Below are 19,057 nucleotides of genomic sequence, written 5' to 3'. Positions count from 1 at the left end.
TTTCCCAGTTCTTCTTTTAAGCTTGACAGTCTTGAGAAGAACAGGTCAGGCATTTTGCAGAATGCCCCTCAAATGGGATTTTTTCTGATGCCCTCCTCATGATTAGACTGGGGCTTTGGTTTTTCCGGGGGGATACTACCAAGGTGATACGCCCTTCTCATCACTGCCTCTCCTAGGGGGCACATGACATGGGCACAGGACTTTTCACTGTGACGTTAACCCTGACGGCTTAGTTAAGGCGGTGTTTCTGGGTTTCTCCACTGGAAACGCTATTTCCACCATTCATACTCCAGTCCTTGGAAACAAGTCGCTAAGTGCAGCCCACCGTTAGGGAAAGCTAAGCCCCACTTCCCAGAGTGAGGAACATCCCAATAAATTATTGGGAGTCCTCTGTAAGAAAGATGTGTCTCTTCTCCCCCATTTATCTATTTATTCTGTTATTTATTTACATCAGTATGGAGTCATGGGTATTTACTTTACACCTTGACTTATAATCAATACTACATTATTTCTGTTGTTGCTCAAATCGTTCCAGCCTGGGGAGTTCCTTTGGGTTGGCACCGGGGTCACTTGGCCATGCCCTCCTGGTTTTGCATTCTCAGCCCTTCCTTACTGTCTAATGCTACAAGATGCTTCAGGCTCATCTGGTCTTTTTTCTGCCCCAGCCCCGCATGCAGCCATTTCTCCCAGAAGCCTGGTTCCTTTTATTGGAGAATGGCATTTGGAACCCACAATCTGTCGCAGAGTACACCATGCCACGGGGTTGCCTCTTAGTTTTGTCTTTTTCTTTCTTTGCATAAACATTACAGATGCGCTGCACACCCCATGACCCAGCTGACATCAGGTCCCGCCTTGACCTTCAAGGAGAGGTTCCTGAGTGATAACACTCAACAGAAAACTTTAAAATCCTCCCTTTCCTGGGGCACCTGGGTGGCTCAGTGGGTTAAACCTCTGCCTTCAGTTCAGGTCATGGTCTTGGGGTCCTGCGATCGAGGGAGCCTGCTTCTCTCTCTCTCTGCCTGCCTCTCTGCTTCCTTGTGATCTCTTTCTCTGTCAAATAAATGAATAAAATCTTTTTAAAAATTTTTTTAAAGATTTTATTTATTTAATTGACAGACACAGATCACAAGTAGGCAGAGAGGCAGGCAGAGAGAGAGAGGGAAGCAGGCTCCCCGCTGAGCAGAGAGCCCTATGCGGGGCTCTATCCCAGGACCCTGGGATCATGACCCAAGCTGAAGGCAGAGGCTTTAACCCACTGAGCCCACCCAGGTGCCCCTAAATGAATAAAATCTTAAAAGAAAAAAAAAAATCCTTCCTTTCCTTTGCCTTTATCTTTTCCCAGATTCCTGGGCACAGAAGTGGACCTACCAGATTAGCAGGCAAAAGCCTGTTACAATACAACACATTGAAACATTTCCTTGCCATTACAATTTTGCAGTTTTATATTTATATGTGTAATTGTTTATTTAATGTCTCCTCAGCAATTAGTCAGTTAGCTTCTGGAGGCGCCTGGATGGCTCAGTGGGTACAGCATGCAACTGTTAATCAGAGTCACGAGTTCGAGCCCCACATTGGGTGTGGGGCCTACTTAAAATAAAATAGAAAAAAAATTTTTTTTAATCCAGAACTTAAAAAAAAAGACCGTTGTCTTCTCGTGGTCAGAGGTTGGAGTAGCAGTCTGCTTTGTTCCCCAGTATAGTCCCAGCATATCACAGGGCCTGGCAAACAGTAGATGCTCAATAAACTACTGTTGTTAATGACTCACTGAATGAATGCGTGGAAAATGTTTCCTTGAGATAGATCCCCAAAGTGGAATTTCTGGGTCAAATGGTATGCTGGTGTTTGTAGCTTCTGTAGGCATATTTGTCATGCTGAAAGGTTGTTGAGCCTCCAATGGACCCAATAAGAAAAGGAAGGACTCTTGCAAGAGCTGAGAGGAGAGGTACACAGGTATGCCAGGGACCATGGGGCCACAGGCCAGGGAGGAGGATATGTGAAGCAGAGGGGCCATTTCTATGTTTCCAGAAACACTGGCAGGTGTGATTCTGTGGGCACCTACTCTGAGCAGGCTCAGTACAAACGTATGTTCAGTTATGCCTCCCCACAAGCAAGACAGACAGACATCATCATTCCCATTTCACAGGTGAGAAAACTGAGGCTCAGAAGAGGCTCAGAAAAGTATTGCCTGAGATCATGCAACAAGAAAGTGGAGGAAGCTAGGAACTTTCTTTTTAAGTTTTTATTTATTCATTTAAGTGATCTCTATACCCAGTGTGGTGCTCAGACTCACAACCCCAAGACCAAGAGCTGTGTGCTCTACCACCGAGCTGGCCAGGTGCCCCGAGGAGCCGAGGGCTTCTGAGGCAGGCTGGAGGAAACAGTGACAATTACTCATCTCTTCCCCAGAGGTTTCAGGGGACCAAGCAAGTCTGACAGATTTCTGCTCGGTTCGGGTTGGCCTAGAATTGCAGCAGAGGATGAAGAATAAAAAGACGAGCTTTGAAAATAGAGCTGGGCTCAAAGCCTGGCTCCACCACTTCTTAGCTGTGTGATCTTGGGCAAGTTCCTTAACCTCTCTGAGCCTCGGTCCCCTCTGTCCAGTGGGCGCTGGTGGGAGCAGGGTCTTGGTGGAAATGGTAGTGTGATGGGCCTAGGGCACGTGCCCGGCGCCCAATATCTATTCTTATGATTGTTTTTGGAGGGCCTCCTGTGCCTCTGCATTTTCTCAGAACCTCATCTCATTTACTTCTCTTAATTCCCTGCCTTCTAGTTTAGGAAAATGAGATTCCGAGTGGAAAACTCTCCTCCTTGCTGTTACACAGCATGCAAATGGAGGAAATGGGATTGGAAGCCGGTGCCTGGCCTGCGGTAGCCTTGGCCCCAGCCCTTGGCACTTTTCCCAGCCTGGGAGATCCTCAGGAGTTGAGTGGAGTGTGGAGAGGTCGGGGGCAGGGGCCTGGGGGAGAAATTGGGGGGAGGAGCAGGCAGGGGGAAGTGGGGAAGGCAGCCTGAGGAGAGGCCTGCCACAACCCAGAACTGGAGTTCCTCATTTCTTTAAGTCTCACAGTTTTCAGCATGGGAGGATGAGTGGCTCCAGGCTTCCTGTGGTCACAGCAGTAGGGTGATTCAGGGTGACTGGGGTTGGGGGGGTAGGGGTTGGGTCCCTGCCTGATTTGTTGGCACCAAACACTCTTGCACTTGGTACTTGGCCCTTCCAGGGGCAGGGTCCTCTCCAAGAGGGCAATGCAGCATCTGTCAGGGGTTTGTTAATAGCAACCTGTTGTCCCCTTATGTCCACCAGTGTGGCCCGCTAGCCACGGGGGCCGACGGAAAACACTGTAGCAGTCAGGAGGCTTCTGGTGCTGTGGGCTTCTGCCTCTTGGCACAGGCCCCGCTGGCTGCCCAGAGGTGGCCCCTTCCCAAGTCCCAAGGCTCTTGTGGGGTTCGGGGATGCCTGCCCGCACAATTACACACATGCTCATAGGTTCAGCCCCGGGGCCTGTCACCGTCCAGGTCAGCAGAGACAAGTTCCCAGAACTCACGGATGAAACCAGGACTGCTCACTGCACTGGGAGCCCCGGGGACTTGAAGAGCCATCTGTTGTCTTTTCCCTGTTTTCTAGATTTTCTAGGACATGGTTTGTAAAGGTAATATAAGCAGCTCCCTGCCAAGGATTCCCTGAGACCATGGCACAGGCCATCCTGGAGGGAGGCCCCCCACCGCCGCCGCCATTGTAGATTTCCACAAGGATGGAGGTACTGACTTCTGGAAATATGTCCTCAATGAAGACTTCACTTGACTGGTTGTGAAGCTTTGAAGGGCTGTCAGGCTCTGTGTGATGAGAAAGTCCTTCAAACCTTAACTTCTAGACCTTGTGAAGCAGGGGTAGGCGAAGGAGTTTTCACAGCCGCCAGTGTTGGGGGGAAAGAGGAGGAGGGGCAGGGCATGAGAGAGGGGAGAAGGATGAGGGGCAGAGAAAAAAGGAGGGGGAAGGAGAGGAGAGAAAGAAGGGGGCAGAGAAGGTGAGGGGAAGAGAGAAAGGAGAGGGGAGGGGAGGAAATATGAGAAGGGAAGGGAGAAGGGAGGAGACAGAGGATTGAGAGGTAGAGAGGGGGAGGATGGGGAGGGGAGGAGACTGGAGGAGAGAGGAGAGGGGAAGAAGGGAGGGAAAGCAGCTGCTGGGGAGGGCTGGGCAGGAGCTCCTCTGCCCGGGAACTGACTAGGTCTCAAATTGGGGGAGAGCCCAGGAAGCAACAGACCCAAAAGTGAAACCATCAAACTCCAGCCTGAGGAAGTGGGTTTGAGCCCAGAGAGCTTTCTGGCCCTGTACTTCCTAAGTGGGACCTGATGGAGGCCAGACCACCTGCTCCGCTCTGCTTGGAAGGGACCACAGCACCTGCTTGGCTGGTAGCAGAGGGAAGGACCGGGGCTCCCTTCTGGGGCAGGGATCAGGCTTTCTGGGCTAGAGGAGAGCAGCCTGGGTCTGCTGTCTCCTTTCAGCAGAAGTTAAATGAAAAGTGGTCTCTTTATCAAAATATTAAAAATAGAGTTACTGTATGATCCAGCAACCCCACTTCTGGTGTGTATACACCCAAAAGAATTGAAAGCAGGGACTCAAATAGCTATTCACACAACGATGCTCATGGTGGCGTTATTCATAATAACCAGGAGGTGGAAGAAATCCAAGTGTCCATCCGCAGATGAATGGACACACGTACAGTGGAATATTCTTCAGCCATAAAAAAGGATGAAATCCTGACACGTGCTTCAACAAGCATGAACCTTGAGGATATTATGCTCGGTGAAATAAGTCAGTCTAGGAGATACCTAGAGCAGCCAACTTCATAAAGAAGGTAAAATGTGGCTGCCAGGAGCTACAGGGAGGGAAAATAAGGAGCTGTTGTTTAACGAGATTGAGTTTCAGTTTTGCAAGATGGAAAAGTTCTGGGGATTGGCTGTATCACAGTGTGAATGTACTTAACATCACTAAGTCCGTAGTTAAAAATGGCTGGTGGGGGCGGGGGTGGGGATGTGGGGAGGGAGGGCCTGGGTGGCTCAGCAGGTTCAGCGTCAGACTCTTGATTTTTAGCTCAGGTCCTAATCTCTGGGTCCTGAGACTGAGCCCCACGTGGGGCTCCACGCTCAGTGCAGAGGCAGCTTGTCCCTCTCCCTCAGCTCCTCTCCTGCTCTCTCTCAAGTAAACAAATAAATAAAATCTTCAGGAAGAAAAATGGTTGAGATGGGCAGTATGTGGCTGGCTCAGTTGGAAGAGCATATGTCGCTTAATCTTGGGGCTGTGAGTTCAAGCCCCATGTTGGGTGTAGAGATTACTTAAAAAATTTTTTTTTAGGGATGCCTGGGTGGCCCAGTAGGTTAAGCATCTGACTCTTGATTTCGGCTCAGGTCATGATCTCAGGGTCATGAGATGGAGCCTGGCATTGGGCTCCACAGTGGAGCCTGCTTAAGATTCCCCCTTCTCCTCCCTCTGTCCCTTCCCACCACACACACATGCTCTAAATGAATATAGATAGACAGATAGATAGATAGATGATAGATAGATAAAATTTTTTAGATGGTTAAGATGGCAAATTTTATGTTATGTGTATTTTATCACAATCTTTAAAAAAATCATCTCTGTTTCTAAACCTAAATCCAATGGATAGCATCCTTTATTCTTATAAGTCTTTTTTTTTAATAAGTCTTTTTTTTTAAAGATTGTATTTATTTATTTGAAAGACAGAGATCCTAAGTAGGCAGAGAGGCAGGCAGAGAGAGAGTAAGAGAAGCAGGCTTCCTGCTGAGCTCAATCCCAAGAGCCTGGAATCATGACCTGAGCCAAAGGCAGAGGCTTTAACCCACTGAGCCACCCAGGCGCCCCTAGCATCATTTATTCTTCAACAGTGATCTGGCTGGTATTGAGGTACAGGTTGTAAGCACTGTTCCTCCCAAATGTGGAAGCATGGCTCCATGGTCTTGTAGTAACGTGTTTGCTGTTGGGAAGTCCAAGGTCATTCTTATCCTAGATCCCTTGAGTATGGAGGCTGGGAGTCTTCTCTCAGTCCCTGAGGCTCATTTCACACATTCAGCCATCTGTGGGTCTTCCATTCTTGCTTCTGGGCACCTATGGATATTTTTAATCTGGTAACTCACAACCCTCAGTTCCAGAAACTTCCTTGCTTTTCTGTTTGTTTGTTTTCTGGTTTTTTGTTTTGTTTTGTTTTTTCTTTCAGGAGCTCCTTTAAATATATGTTGTATCTTCTGGGCCACTTCTTTATCTCCTGCCCTCTCGTTCTATATTCTAGGAAATTTTTAGGAAATGTCAGACTTCATCTTCTAACCATTCTTCTACTTCTAATAGTTTCAGCTTTTATATTTGTAATTTACAAGAACTTCTTTAAAAGTGTATTTTTGAGGGGTGCCTGGCTGACTTGGTCAGTGGAGGGTGTAAGTCTGGAACTCAGGGTTGTGAGTTTAAGCCCCACATTGGGTGTGTAGAGATTACCTAAAAATAAAATCTAAAAAAAAAAATCGCATTTTTGATTCATTCTGGTCTTCATGAGTATTACATATCATGTGAGAAAGAGGGAGTTGCCAAGGATTGTCTTCTGCTTTGACCCACCCCTCCAAAGAAAAAGGCTTAGAAGTAACTAAGAGATGACATTTGTAACATAATTATCACAGACCAAGTTATCAATGAAGATAGCCAGTTACCATCACAGGCTTATTTTTGTTTTCTTTTTTTGTTTTAATTTTTTTTAAGGTTTTATTTATTGGACACAGAGAGAGAGAGAGAGAGAGATCACAAGTAGGCAGAGCAGCAGGCAGAGGGAGAGGGGGAAGCAGGCTCCCTGCTGAGCAGAGAGCCCAGTGTGGGGCCCGATTCCAGGACCCTGAGATCATGACCTGAGCCAAAGGCAGCCGCTTAACTGACTGAGCCCCCCAGGCGCCCTTATTTTTGTTTTCAATTAGCAATAATCGTGCCTCTAATAAACCTCATTGCCCATGATCCTGCCACTGTGCAAAGCTTCAGGCTTATTTTTGGATTTAAAGTTACGTCCACATAGGGGCGCCTGGGTGGCTCAGTGGGTTAAAGTTACATCCACAGAGTGTTGTACAATGCGAAATGGTCATCTTTCAAGATTCTCTTGTGCAGCGGCACCTGGGTGGCTCAGTCAGGTAAGCAGCCAACACTTTTTTTTTTTTTAAGATTTTATTTATTTATTTCAGAGAGAGAGAGTGTGTGCATGCATGAGTGAGGGGAGGGGCAGAGAGAGGGGCAGATGAGCTACGGAGCAGGAAGTCCCCTGGGGGGCCACTACCCTAGCCAAAGGCAGATGCCCAACTGACTGAGCCACTCAGGTGCCCCAAGCAGCTGACTCTTGATTTCAGCTCGGGTCATGATCTCCAAGGCCTGGGATCGAGTTCCTACCCACCCCCAGTTGGGTGCTGTGCCTCCTCTTTGCCTCTCCCCACAGCTTGTGCTCTCTCTTCTCTCTCTCTTCATAAATAAATAAGTAAATTTAAAAAAAAAAAAGACTCTCTTGTGCAAGGACAGATTTATATTAATAAAACTAACATGTTTTTAATGAACAAAATCAAATTCCTGTATTGGACAGGAAAACAAGATGAATACTTTTTTTTTTTAAGATGGATACTTTTATGAAAGTTCTTGTTTTGACCCCTATCGTGTCTGATCCTTAAGCTCATTTTTATGATGGAGTATAATAACTATTTCTGTTTCTACAGCTTCAGGACACAAAGGACAGGTACCTTCTCATCTTTCTGAGGCTTGTTTTCACAGTTCTTGTTCATTAGGAAGATTTTCATTCTTACAGCCAGACATTGGAATTTCATTGACCTAAGGAGGACAAGTCTTAGAACTAGAAAAAAAACACAATTATTTAATAATTCCATTATTCAACAATACTGGAATACAGAGCGTTTGATGCTTTTCTACAATAATATAGTTTGAGGTAACTTCCTAGAAGAATCTTCCTAGAAGGTAGTTTCTGTTTCTTGTTCTTCTCATCCTGTAAGTGTGTGTATATGGGTAGGGAGTGATTTTGGAGAAGAAAAGGGAAATAAGATGTCTCTACTTCGCATTCTTGGAAAGGTAAACCTGGAGCATTTTTCTAGATTGTATTGTACTTCTTCCCACCACAGGACCTTTGCATATGACATTCCCTCTGCCTAGGATACACATGACCTTCTTGCCTGGGTAACTGTGTAAGGTAACTGTGTAAGGAAAATCTTCCCAGGAAATTTCCTCCATCCCAACTAATTCCCTGTGACACCAGATGGGTGTCCTACCATTCAACTCAATTCTAACACTATCTACCCAGAGAGAGCTTCAGGGTAAGGGTTCAGTCCCACAGAACTGACCCCCTCCTTCACTTCACATGTCAGTTGAAAACCCAGGTCATCACTTGTGCTTCTGACCAATTGGCCATGGATTGGAAAACGACCCTCTCCTTAGGTTTGATTTATCTGTTAGAGTGGCTCACAGAACTCAGGGAAACACTTGCTTACACTTACCAGTTTATTAAAGGATGTGATAACGGATCCAGATGAGCACTCAGGTGAAGAGATATAAAGGACAAGGTGTGGGAAGGTCCCAAGTGCAGGAACTTCTATCCCTAAAGAGTTGGGGTACAACACTTTCCTGGTGTGGATGTGTTCACACCTTCCTGTACTATTGGGATTTTATGGAGGCTTCCCATAGGCCTGATCGGGTAGTAAGTCTGTTTCCAGCCCCTCTCCTTTCCTTGGAAAAGTGGGGGCCACAGAGGCTGAAAATTCTAAGCTGCTAGTCATGGTTTGGCCCCTCTGATGACCAGCCACCCTCCAGGAGTCATCCAGGAGCCCACCCAGAGTCCCCTCCATAGAACAAAGATGCTCCTAGTGCTCTTCTCACTAAGGAATTTTTTTTAAGTAATCTTTAGGCCCAGCCTGGGGCTTGAACACACAACCCTGAGATCAAGAGTCTCATGCTCCACTGACTGAGCCAGCCAGGTGCCTCCACTTAGGAATTTATAAGGGCTTAGGAGCCCTCTGTCAGGAACAGGATGTAGAGACCAAGATACAGATTTCCTAGTAACCTTTCCATCCTGGGTCTCAGCCTAAGCATCACATCCTCAAGAAGGCTTCCTCACCCTCCCACAGACAGGGTATGGTCCCTTAGATCACCCAGTACAGTACCAGGAACCCCTTCTCCACAGCCCTCCTCATGGTCACAATGTGACCTTTACTTGTGATTTCTTTTCTTAGCATCTCTTCCCTGGCAGGCTGTGTTGGGAAGGAAAAAATTCTCCTCTACCGTTCAAGATTTTCTGGTTTTCTGGATAGTCTAAGAACTAAATTGACAGGAGACAGATCAACAGAAAATCAAATGTAATCATTTTATCTATGGCAACACCATAAGAATATGAGACCCAGTCAGGCAGTTAAGGTCTATAGGCCATCAGGAGCTAAAAAGAAGGGCTTAGTAGTCTGGAACTTCAAAGAGAAGGAAGATAATTCACAGGAAGGTGAGAAAGAGTAAACGTTTGGTAAACAAAAGTTTGGGGGTGGGGGTGCCTACAGAAACAATGGGGCCTAGAGAGGAATTTTCACAAGCAGACTTTCCTAGGCTCCTCCCTGTCTACCACACCAGGTTTATATTATACTGTAGTTATCTTTGGTGATAGCTCCCTTCCTGAAACAGGTCTTCCATCAAAATCCTTTTTTTTTTTTTTTTATTTGACAGACAGATCACAAGTAGGCCGAGAGGCAGGCAGAGAGAGAGAGGAGGAAGCAGGCTCCCTGCAGAGCAGAGAGCCCAATGCGGGACTCGATCCCAGCACCCTGAGATCATGACCTGAGCCGAAGGCAGAGGCCTAACCCACTGAGCCACCCAGGCGCCCCATCAAAATCCTTTTAAAGAGTTGGGGGAGAGGCAAGAAGAAAAACTTCTTGAGTTTTCTGTTTCATAAAAATAATTAGCCTAGGGGCACCTGGGTGGCTTAGTGGGTTAGGCTTCTGCCTTTGGCTCAGGTCATGATCTCAGGGTCCTGGGATCGAGCCCCGCATCGGGCTCTCTGCTCAGCAGGGAGCTTGCTTCCCCCTCTCTCTCTGCCTGCTTGTGATCTCTCTCTCTCTCTCTCTCTCTGTCAAAAAAATAAACAAAATCTTAAAAAAAAAAAAATCAGCCTAAACTAATCCTCTTGCCACAGAGACACATTCTGTTTTGGCAGATTTTCTCCATGAGAGCTGGGCGTTTCTCTTCTTTGCCTATTTCCTAGCATTCCTTGAACAGATAATGGGAGGATTCTGGGATGGGATCAGCCCTCATTCCCCCAGCCCCCATGCCTTCCTCCAGATCCTGGGAGGATGACACTTTCTGGGGCAGAAGAAAGGGCTCCAGGGAGTCTGGAGTCCTGGGTTCTTGGCTTGTCACACAGCAGCCTCTTCCTTGTGACTTTGAGCCAAGGAATTGCCTGAGTCTAAAGCATGTGGCCTCACCACCATGATTCTCTTGGCCTGGCTTCCAGAGAGGGGCAAAACTTGCATTCATTGCAGTAAGTTCAGGAAAGCTGCGGTACCAAACTTGGCTGTGAGTGATACTCGGGCAACAACAGCTGCTGCTCACTCTTAGCCTCAGTTTCCCCAGCTGTAAGGAAAGGGGACTGAAGTAGGTCAGAGAACCCTCTCCCTCTCATTAGGATTTCTCCGTCTTCCTCAGCCCCAGGAACCTGTCGCACAGCACAGACACGGCCCCCAGCACTCTGGCTTGTGGTCCTCTTCCGGCTCCACTGGGTCTGCCCCATCTATCCCCTGCCAGGCAATGCACAAACTTGAATTTGCATATACATGAGGCCTTGAGAAGGTCCAGGAAGGGGAACTTGGCTCACCAAGCGCAGGCACTGTGCCAGCAGCTTTCTGTGCATTGTTTCATGAAGCCTGCAAATAGCCCGAGGGGCAAATGATCTTTTCATTTTACAGATGGGAAAACTGCCACCTAGAAAGGTAAAGCGGTATGTGCCAAGTCCTGCAGTCAGGAAGGGACTGAGCCAGGATCCCAGGTTCGAACCACCCCTCTACCCGGCTTGGAGAAGGGAAAGTCCCTTCCTCATCCTCTCTTGTGCGTCTCCACAGGAACCTGTGCCCTGCCTCTTCATCCCCTTATTTCCTCAAGGGTTTGGGAGTCTTGCGGAAATGTGACTTCAGATTGGTGATGTCTCTCTCCTCCCAGCACCAGTGGGAGGGCCACTGGGCTCAGGGCTGACGCCTTCTGGGGTCACAAGCGAAAGGACACAGCATCACGACTCATCCTGTTTCTTCTAGCTGGGAAGAACCTGAACCTACCCAGTGGGGCAGGATCCAAGGATCCAGGGAAGAAAGGGGGTTGGAAGAGCTTCATAACCATCTCTATTTCTGGGCCCCTGTGGGTTTGCTGGGAAATTGTGGTGAACGAGGCTTCCAGTCTCTGTCCTCTGGGCTCCCAGGTAGGGGAAAACCCAGCCGGTATGGGTTACACAAGCAGACCCTTCCGCACCCCGGGACCAGAGAAGGCTGCCCAGAGGAAGTGATGGGAGGTGGAGACTGAGTGAGAGAGATCAAGGGGGAGGGCAACAGGAAGGATACACACTGAGGAACTGAAAAGAAGTTTTCTGGTAGGAACAGGTCCTGCAAAGCTCCAGAAAGGAGTTTGGCCTTTAACCCAAAGGTTTTGGGAATGAGTCTCTGATTCACTGAATGAGGTGAATTGCACTTTAGCAAGATTGTGGTGGAGGTGAGCAAGAGGGCGTGGAAAGCAGGGACAGCTCTGAGGAGGCTGTTGCTGGGCTCAGAGGGCAGGGGGAAGGACCCACCAGGCCTGGCAGGCGAGGGGGCAGGAGGCAGACCAGAAAGTCATTTAGGAGGCAGCATGGTGGCGGGAGATGGAGCCCATGGGCTCTGGGTTAGAGCACTCGCCCTTTCCCACCTGGGTAGGGCTGCCTCCGGCTCAGGTGGGGGATGCGGGGGAGCTGGCGGCTGGGGCCATTGGAACGAGGAGGGACCGTGCCAGCCTGTGCCAGGCTCGCCCCCAGCCCTGCTGCCTGTGGACTGCCGATGGTGGCTGGACTTCCTCTGGTGACTGCCCACTTCAGCCCCGGTAATGTGCTTTCCCAGAACAACAGGGCCCGAGTCCCAGGGCCAGAGCACTCTCTCCACCTCCAGGTGGGGCTTTGGTTCCAGAGTGGCCACTGCTGCCTCTGTCTGGGGTGGTGCATCGCAGAACCTCCCACCCCTACTATCCCCCCCATCCCCCCCACTCTACCCCCCACTTTCGAAAGAAGCGGAAAGAAGCTTGAAGCAGCGAATTACTCATTAACAGAGACAGGAGCCCTCTGTCCCAGCAAGTGACCCCGAGCCCCAGACAGAAAGGAGGGAGAAGTAGGCCTCCCTCCGCCCTTTCCAGAAGCCCTTCCCGCTATGGCTTCTCTGGTAGAAGTCTTCGGAATCCCCCTCTGTGCCTTCAGTGTCATCTGCCAAGCCTGGTCTCCAGTCCAACCTTGAACTCCAGACGTGTGTTCTCCTCCGTGGTGAATGGGACCCGTACCCCCAGATGCCCAAACCAGACACCCAGGATTCACCCTGGGCTTTCTCCCTTCTCCCCAGACCCTGCCCCTTCTCTCCAGCTGCCAGTGACCTAGCTAAGGGCATTTCACCCTCCAGCAGGCACGCCCTTGGCCTTCCCAAGCTCACTTGCTCCCCAGCACAGTCCGCTGCCCCATGACCTGGCCTCTCACGTCCCGGCCTCTGACAGCTCTCAGCCTCGTCTCTTAGCTTGATTTTTCCAGAATCTCCTCTTCAGCCACCTTGAGGTGCTCATTCTCCTCCAATCTTGAAGTAACCCCTTGCCTCCCCAGGCTTCTCACACGTGCCAGAACATTCTCATAAAGCCCACTCTCATGCCTGGATCATGTCTGTTTACTCATCCAGTCCCGGCCCCTCCGGGCCCTTCCAGGGAAGCTTTCTCGATGGCCAGGCTGGTTAGCAGCTCCGTGGGCTCGCTCCTGGCCCGGCTCCCATTCCCTCACTCAACAAGTCTTACCCCGAGAGCCCAGGGAGGGCTGGGTTCTCGCCATTTTGAATAGGTCCAGGAACAAAATGGACAAACAATCCCTGCCCCGTGGTGGAGTTCACATTCAGATGGGGAGTTGGGGGAGACAGACCACAAACAGCACAGAGAAAGTCACTAAGGTGACCTAGTGTGGGACAAGGTGGGGAGAGGCAGGGGGAAACGGAGAAGGGGAGGGGGTAGGAGAGAGGGAGGTGGGCCGGCATTTGGGTGAAGACTTATTCAGTGCCCTCCAGCCACAGAAGGTTGGGAACACAGGACAGTTAGCAAGTTGGATTTATGACTCGGGAGCAAGGGACTGCAGGTTCCACGGGGATTACAGGTGACTCAGTGAGGGAGGGTTAGGAAGGCATTGCTGTAGGATTTGAGCTTGGGGTAGGGGATTTGGGGGCGCTGATGGAAGCAGGGCTTGACTCTAGATTGGATGCTTTCAGGAAACCAGGCCAATTCCACTCCTGGGGATCCTAATAAACTCTATCTAGAAGGACGGGAAACCCGGCCAAGGCCACAGCTGTCTTTGGTAAGAAGCAACACCCTCTCCTAGGAGCCGGCATAGGAGAGTGCGTTCCTTTCCAGGGTTTGCTGTAACAAATCACACACGCTGGATGGCTTATGGTGGCACTAATGTGGCCATTCCCAGGCCTGGAGACCGGAGGCTGGAAGGGCATATCAAGGTATTGGCAGGGTTGGTTTCTTCTGGAGGCTCTGGGAGAGAACCTGTCCCATGCCTCGCTCCTGGCTTCTGGGGGCTGCTGGCAATCCCTGGTATTCCTTGCCTTGTAGACACGTCATACCAATCTCTGTACCATCCTTGCGTGCCTCCCCCTCTGTGTGTCTCTCCTCCCTTCTGTTCCTTAGAAGGACATTTGTCATTGGATTCAGTGCTCATTCTAATCCAGGTGATCTCATTTCAAGATCCCTACCTTATCCTTTAATTACATGGCAAAGACTCTTTTTCCGAAGAAGGTCACATTCTGAGGTTCTGGGTGGACACACCTTTTGGAACCACAAGTCAACCCATCATAAAGATGGTGGTCCTTTTTGTGTCTGGGCTATGTTCATGTTTTGTCTGTGTTCAGACCTGGTTACAGAGTGGTCCTGTTTGTGTTCATCATCGACAGAGCGGGGCTTTTTCTGATGTCGATGTGCTGTGAAACTGTTCGATAAGAGAACACCAAGGCCCAGCGGTGAGTGCCAGGCCAGCTCCTAGAGGACAAGGCCTGCTTTCCTCTTTCACAACTTGAAGGCAGTGAGGGAGGGGGCCATGCTGACATCTGGGGAAGAGTCCTAGCCACAGGGGTAGGGTTGGGGGACCCGCAAGCACCCCCCAGGGTGGCCACATCAGTGTCAGCAAGGCGGGGAGAGGTAGGAAAGCTGAGAGATATTGGGGGCGGGGGCGGAGTAGGGCCAGAGTTGCAGTGGAAAGATTGGGTCTTCCTCTGGAGGTAAGGGGCAGCTTCTGGAGTATTCTAGGAGGAGCAGTGATTGTGACGTGACTGACCAGGGTATATAAGCAGGTGAGATTCTGATGGAGTGTTGGGGCTAAAGCCTGCCAGGAGTGGATGCAGGAGGGAGTGGAAGAGAGAAAGCTGATGCAGCAAGAGAAGATCATTCTTTCCAGGAGGTGGACAGCAAAGCCCAGCAGAGAAAGGGAAGGAAGCTGAGGTAGCTGGTGGGGAAAGGGAATCAAGAGAAGGTCTAGAGTGGTCTGAGCTTGAGTGCTCAGTAATGGGCCCAGGAGAGGGCAGGCTTGACCGTCAGTAGGAGGGCATAGCTGCAGGGAGGGCAGACAGGCTCTGGTACCCGGATGACGGCGTGGCTGGTGCAGGAAGGCGGAGGCAATGGCGGGCTGGGAGACCTGGGCAGCAGAGGCTCTCTCCTGAGAGTTCCTTGCACGGCTGCTCTGCTCATCTGCTTATAGGTGATGAGTAACCTTGTCCCCTGGCTAAGGTGCGATAGTGTGTGTGGTTCGGTCCCCCTGGCCTAGGGGTAGAGAGAGCCCAGCTGGAAGAAGACACCAGAGATGGAGACAGAAGGAGTAAAGAGGCCTCGTGTTACCTCCATTTTGACCCCAAACTTTCTAAGTTCCTTCCAGCTTACCTCTTTTTTTTTTTTTTTAAGATTTTATTTATTTATTTGACAGACAGAGATCACAAGTAGGCAGAGAGGCAGGCAGAGAGAGAGGAGGAGGCAGGCTCCCTGCTGAGCAGAGAGCCCGATGCGGGGCTCCATCCCAGGACTCTGGGATCATGACCTGAACCGAAGGCAGAGGCTTTAACCCACTGAACCATCCAGGCGCCCCTTTAGCTTATCTCTTAACTCAGGTGAAAGACTGAGCAGGCAAAGCCTAGCCTGAGGGAACCGGAACTACCCCTCAAGCAATAAGGACAGCCCTGAGCCAGCAAGACCCTGTGACCCCAAGACAATGGTGGACCTGACTGACCTTCACTGTCCCCCTGCTTGGACCCACTGGCCCCAGTCCCACATTCTCCTAATATAAGCCTGGCACTTTGGCACTTGGGAGAAAGTCTTTGGGACACTAGTCCCCTGTATTTCCGGTGTCGCCTCACTGAATAACCCCCCCCTTCCTAAAGATTTTATTTATTTATTTGAGAGAGAAAGAGAGAGAGAGCGAGCACAGAGGGAACATGAGAGAGAGAAGCAGACTCCCTGCTGAGCAGAGACCCTGATGTGGGGCTTGATCCCAGGACCAGAGTGGAAGGCAGCAGCTCAAGCCACTGAGCCACCCTGGAGCCCCAATAAATGCCTTTCTTGTTCTGCCACCGCTCGTCCCTCTGCTTTTGGATTTTGTCAGTGGTGAGTGGCCGAATCTGGTCTGTTTGGGGGCCCCGGAGCTGGATGCTCTTGAACCCCCGTGTCCTGGCCACAGTAGGACATCGAGAGGGAGAAAAATTAGAAAGGGCCCAGGCCCAAGCTCCAGTCTCTCACACACACCACCTGCCCGGACAGGGCAGCAACCCAGGTCAGGAGCTTCCTTGTGCCCTTCAGAGTCCAAAACACCAGGCCCAGGCTTGAATCCCTGCTCTACCACTTGCCAGCGTGTGACTCTCCCAGAGGCTCGAGTTCCCGGCTGTGAAATGGGGCTCTCCTGGCTTCCTCTCAGAGAATGAAGGGGAATAACATACACGAAGTGCGGGAAGGGTGCGCGCGACCAGGAGCCAGACCGGTCTCCTTCCTCTTGGCTTCTCCGACCCCACAGCCCTGGGAGGTCACGCTGGAACCACAGCGGCTCCAAGAATGGGAGCGGGGCCCCGCCTGCTGGCCGAGTTCGGAACTGCGCCTCCTCCGGGGTTCAGAGAGGGTTGCCTCCGAATCCAGGGGGACAATGGTTTCCGAATCCAGGGGGACAGACAATGCTCAGTAGGTGAGCACTCCAGAGCCTTCCTGCCACCCTCATCATATGCCGGGGACTTTAATCCACCTGACCCCTCTCCTCCTGCGTACCCTCCCTCTGCCACTTGAAAAAACATTTAAAAAAAAAAAAGAAGAGAAAAGAGAAGAAAAGAAAAGAAAAAAAGAAAAGGAAAGAAAGGAAAGGAAAGGAAAGGAAAGGAAAGGAAAGGAAAGGAAAGGAAAGGAAAGGAAAGGGGAAAAGATAAGATCAAAGGTCGCCCCTCTGAAGCGTTCCAGGACCCTCTCGCCTGAGGCCCATCTCCCATCCGAAGACAGAATTACTGGAAACTTTCTCTCCCTTATTCTTTCCACAGGTAGACTTACTTCTAGGTTTGCTAAACTGTGAGAGAAGGAGTGTTAGAACTGGCTTCAGGGAGACTCACCTGCGGTCAGGACAGCCATTTCTATCATTTGATTCCTGAAATCCCCCCCCCCACCCAAGGAAGCCTCCGTGACTCTAGGTGGCATGGGGCGAGATGCCTAAGCTCTGGATTTTCTAGTATTTCTATATGAGCATGTCTCTACTAACCCTTCCCTTTCTTCCTCTTCTTTTTTAAAGTAAGGAGGAAAAACACCTTTTGTGTTCTCGTGGTAACGCAAAACCTTCCAATTCCCCCGGGGAAAGCTTACAGGGTGGGATCTGGCCTCTGCCTTTCCGATTCCCTCCTCCCACTACGATTCCCTCCTCCCACTATGGGTCATTCCCATGTCCTTCTGGTTCCTCTGCCTGGAGAAGCTTGAATACACACTCCTCCTTATGGCAATTCCCTACTTTTCTTTAGTGCTCTGCTCCAATGTCATCTCCCTAGAGGCCTCCCTGACATCCCCCCCCCCATCTGTGCAGTCCTCACCCTGTCAGTCCTCATTCCACTAAAGCACTCAGCAGGTGACCGCCTCTTGCAGGCGGGGTGGTGCACTTCTGTGTGCCCAGCTCGCACATTTCCATCCCTACGAGTTGAAAGAAGTGGGTCCCCACTGCCATGGTTTGCTCACAAGCAAAATGAAGGATCCAGACAGGATCTCCTAAGTCCTTCGGACTCTAGAATTCTATGATTTGCAGATAATGGGCTTATTTTTGGCAAGCTGTCACCAAACAGCTGATCCTGAGCCAGGAACACCTGGGGAATGGGCCGCTTCCTGTCAACAGGTATCCTTCTCTGTGGGGTTCACCACCCTCTCCCGTCCTGGGGAAGGGAACAACGGTCATTCCCTCCCTCCTTAGCTGATGGTCCATGAGTGGACACGGGACTCCATGGAAACCTGCTTCTCTTGGAGTGGGTGTGTGTCCCAGGCGGGGGAGGCGCTGTGTTCCTCCGAAGAGTCACGCTCACTAGAGCGACAACCATCTGCAGATCCTGGTGGGGAACAGGAGGGGCTTAGGCACCTGTGGCCCATCTAGAGCCACATTAAGGGTGGGAGGCAACTGAGCCCCTTTCCGTGGTGCTCATCTCTGAGAAGTGCTAGGACATGACTGGAATGACTCAGAAGCATGGTGCGGAGGGGCCAGTTTCTCCACACACACACCTCCTTATGGCAGGAACTACCGGATTAAGCCGGTCCTGCTTCCACTGCAGTCAAACGGACCCTTACAGTATCTCGGCAGGCTTGGCTATTCTCTGCTGAGCCTTCTCTGAGACGACACTGCCATCCCCAACCCCCAACTAAAATTCTGAAACCAGCAAGGGTTTACTTTATCATCTCAACTACATCTAAACCCTTTAATGTAACTTCCAGTGAGTTGTCCAGTTTGGGAACTGTTTTTTTTTTAAACTTCTTAATCAACCTAGCCCCCAACCGAGCTGCAGGCTGCCCAGCACATCCACCACCTTCGCCCTGGAGGCTGTGGAAGCCCTTGCTCGAGCTCTGGATTCAGGCTGCAGTTTCGCTACAGTGGGATCAGGGGGAGGTTTGTCTTTTCTCTTTTCTCACCTGTAAAGTGGGGATAAAAACAGGCCCCTCCTTAGGGCTATGGAAATGAAATGACTTGTTGTGAATGGTGGGCAGGGTAGACAGGGGCTTGGTGAGGGGCTGTGACCAGCACGGACGGTCACCTTCACTAGAGGTGAAGGCGCCCTTCTAAGACGAGGACCCTCAGTTTTACAGAAGCCAGCCAAGAAGTCAGCTTCTTACACAGCTGGGATCTTACCGATCCCTCTTCCTCCACACTCCCGCCCCCAGTCTGCACTCTCAACCCAAGGGATCTGGCAGCCACTAGGCATCTTTAGCAAAGTCACTCCCCACATCTGAGGTCGCGGGTACAGACCTCCTCCCCAGGCGAGCGGCTGGAGCCAGAGCACGGGCAGCCAGGCTGGAGCAGTGCCTACCACGCACCGGTGGCCTGAGGCCAGGTCTCCCCGCGTCTGTCACGCAATTCTGCCTCCCGAAGAAGGGCAGCAGGCACCTCTTACCCCACTTTACTCAGTGAGGCTCCAGTCAGGGAACTGGAATCTCTAATGAGAATCTCGGCAGGGGGCATCTTTATCTATGGTCATAAAACAGGGCCAGAGCAGTGCTTCCCAAGCCCATCCTCTGCTGCTCCAA

Source organism: Lontra canadensis, unplaced genomic scaffold (assembly GCF_010015895.1).
Source record: "Lontra canadensis isolate GAN:19392208 unplaced genomic scaffold, GSC_riverotter_1.0 scaffold25, whole genome shotgun sequence".
Taxonomy (NCBI): domain Eukaryota; kingdom Metazoa; phylum Chordata; class Mammalia; order Carnivora; family Mustelidae; genus Lontra; species Lontra canadensis.
This window is presented reverse-complemented; position numbering follows the sequence as displayed.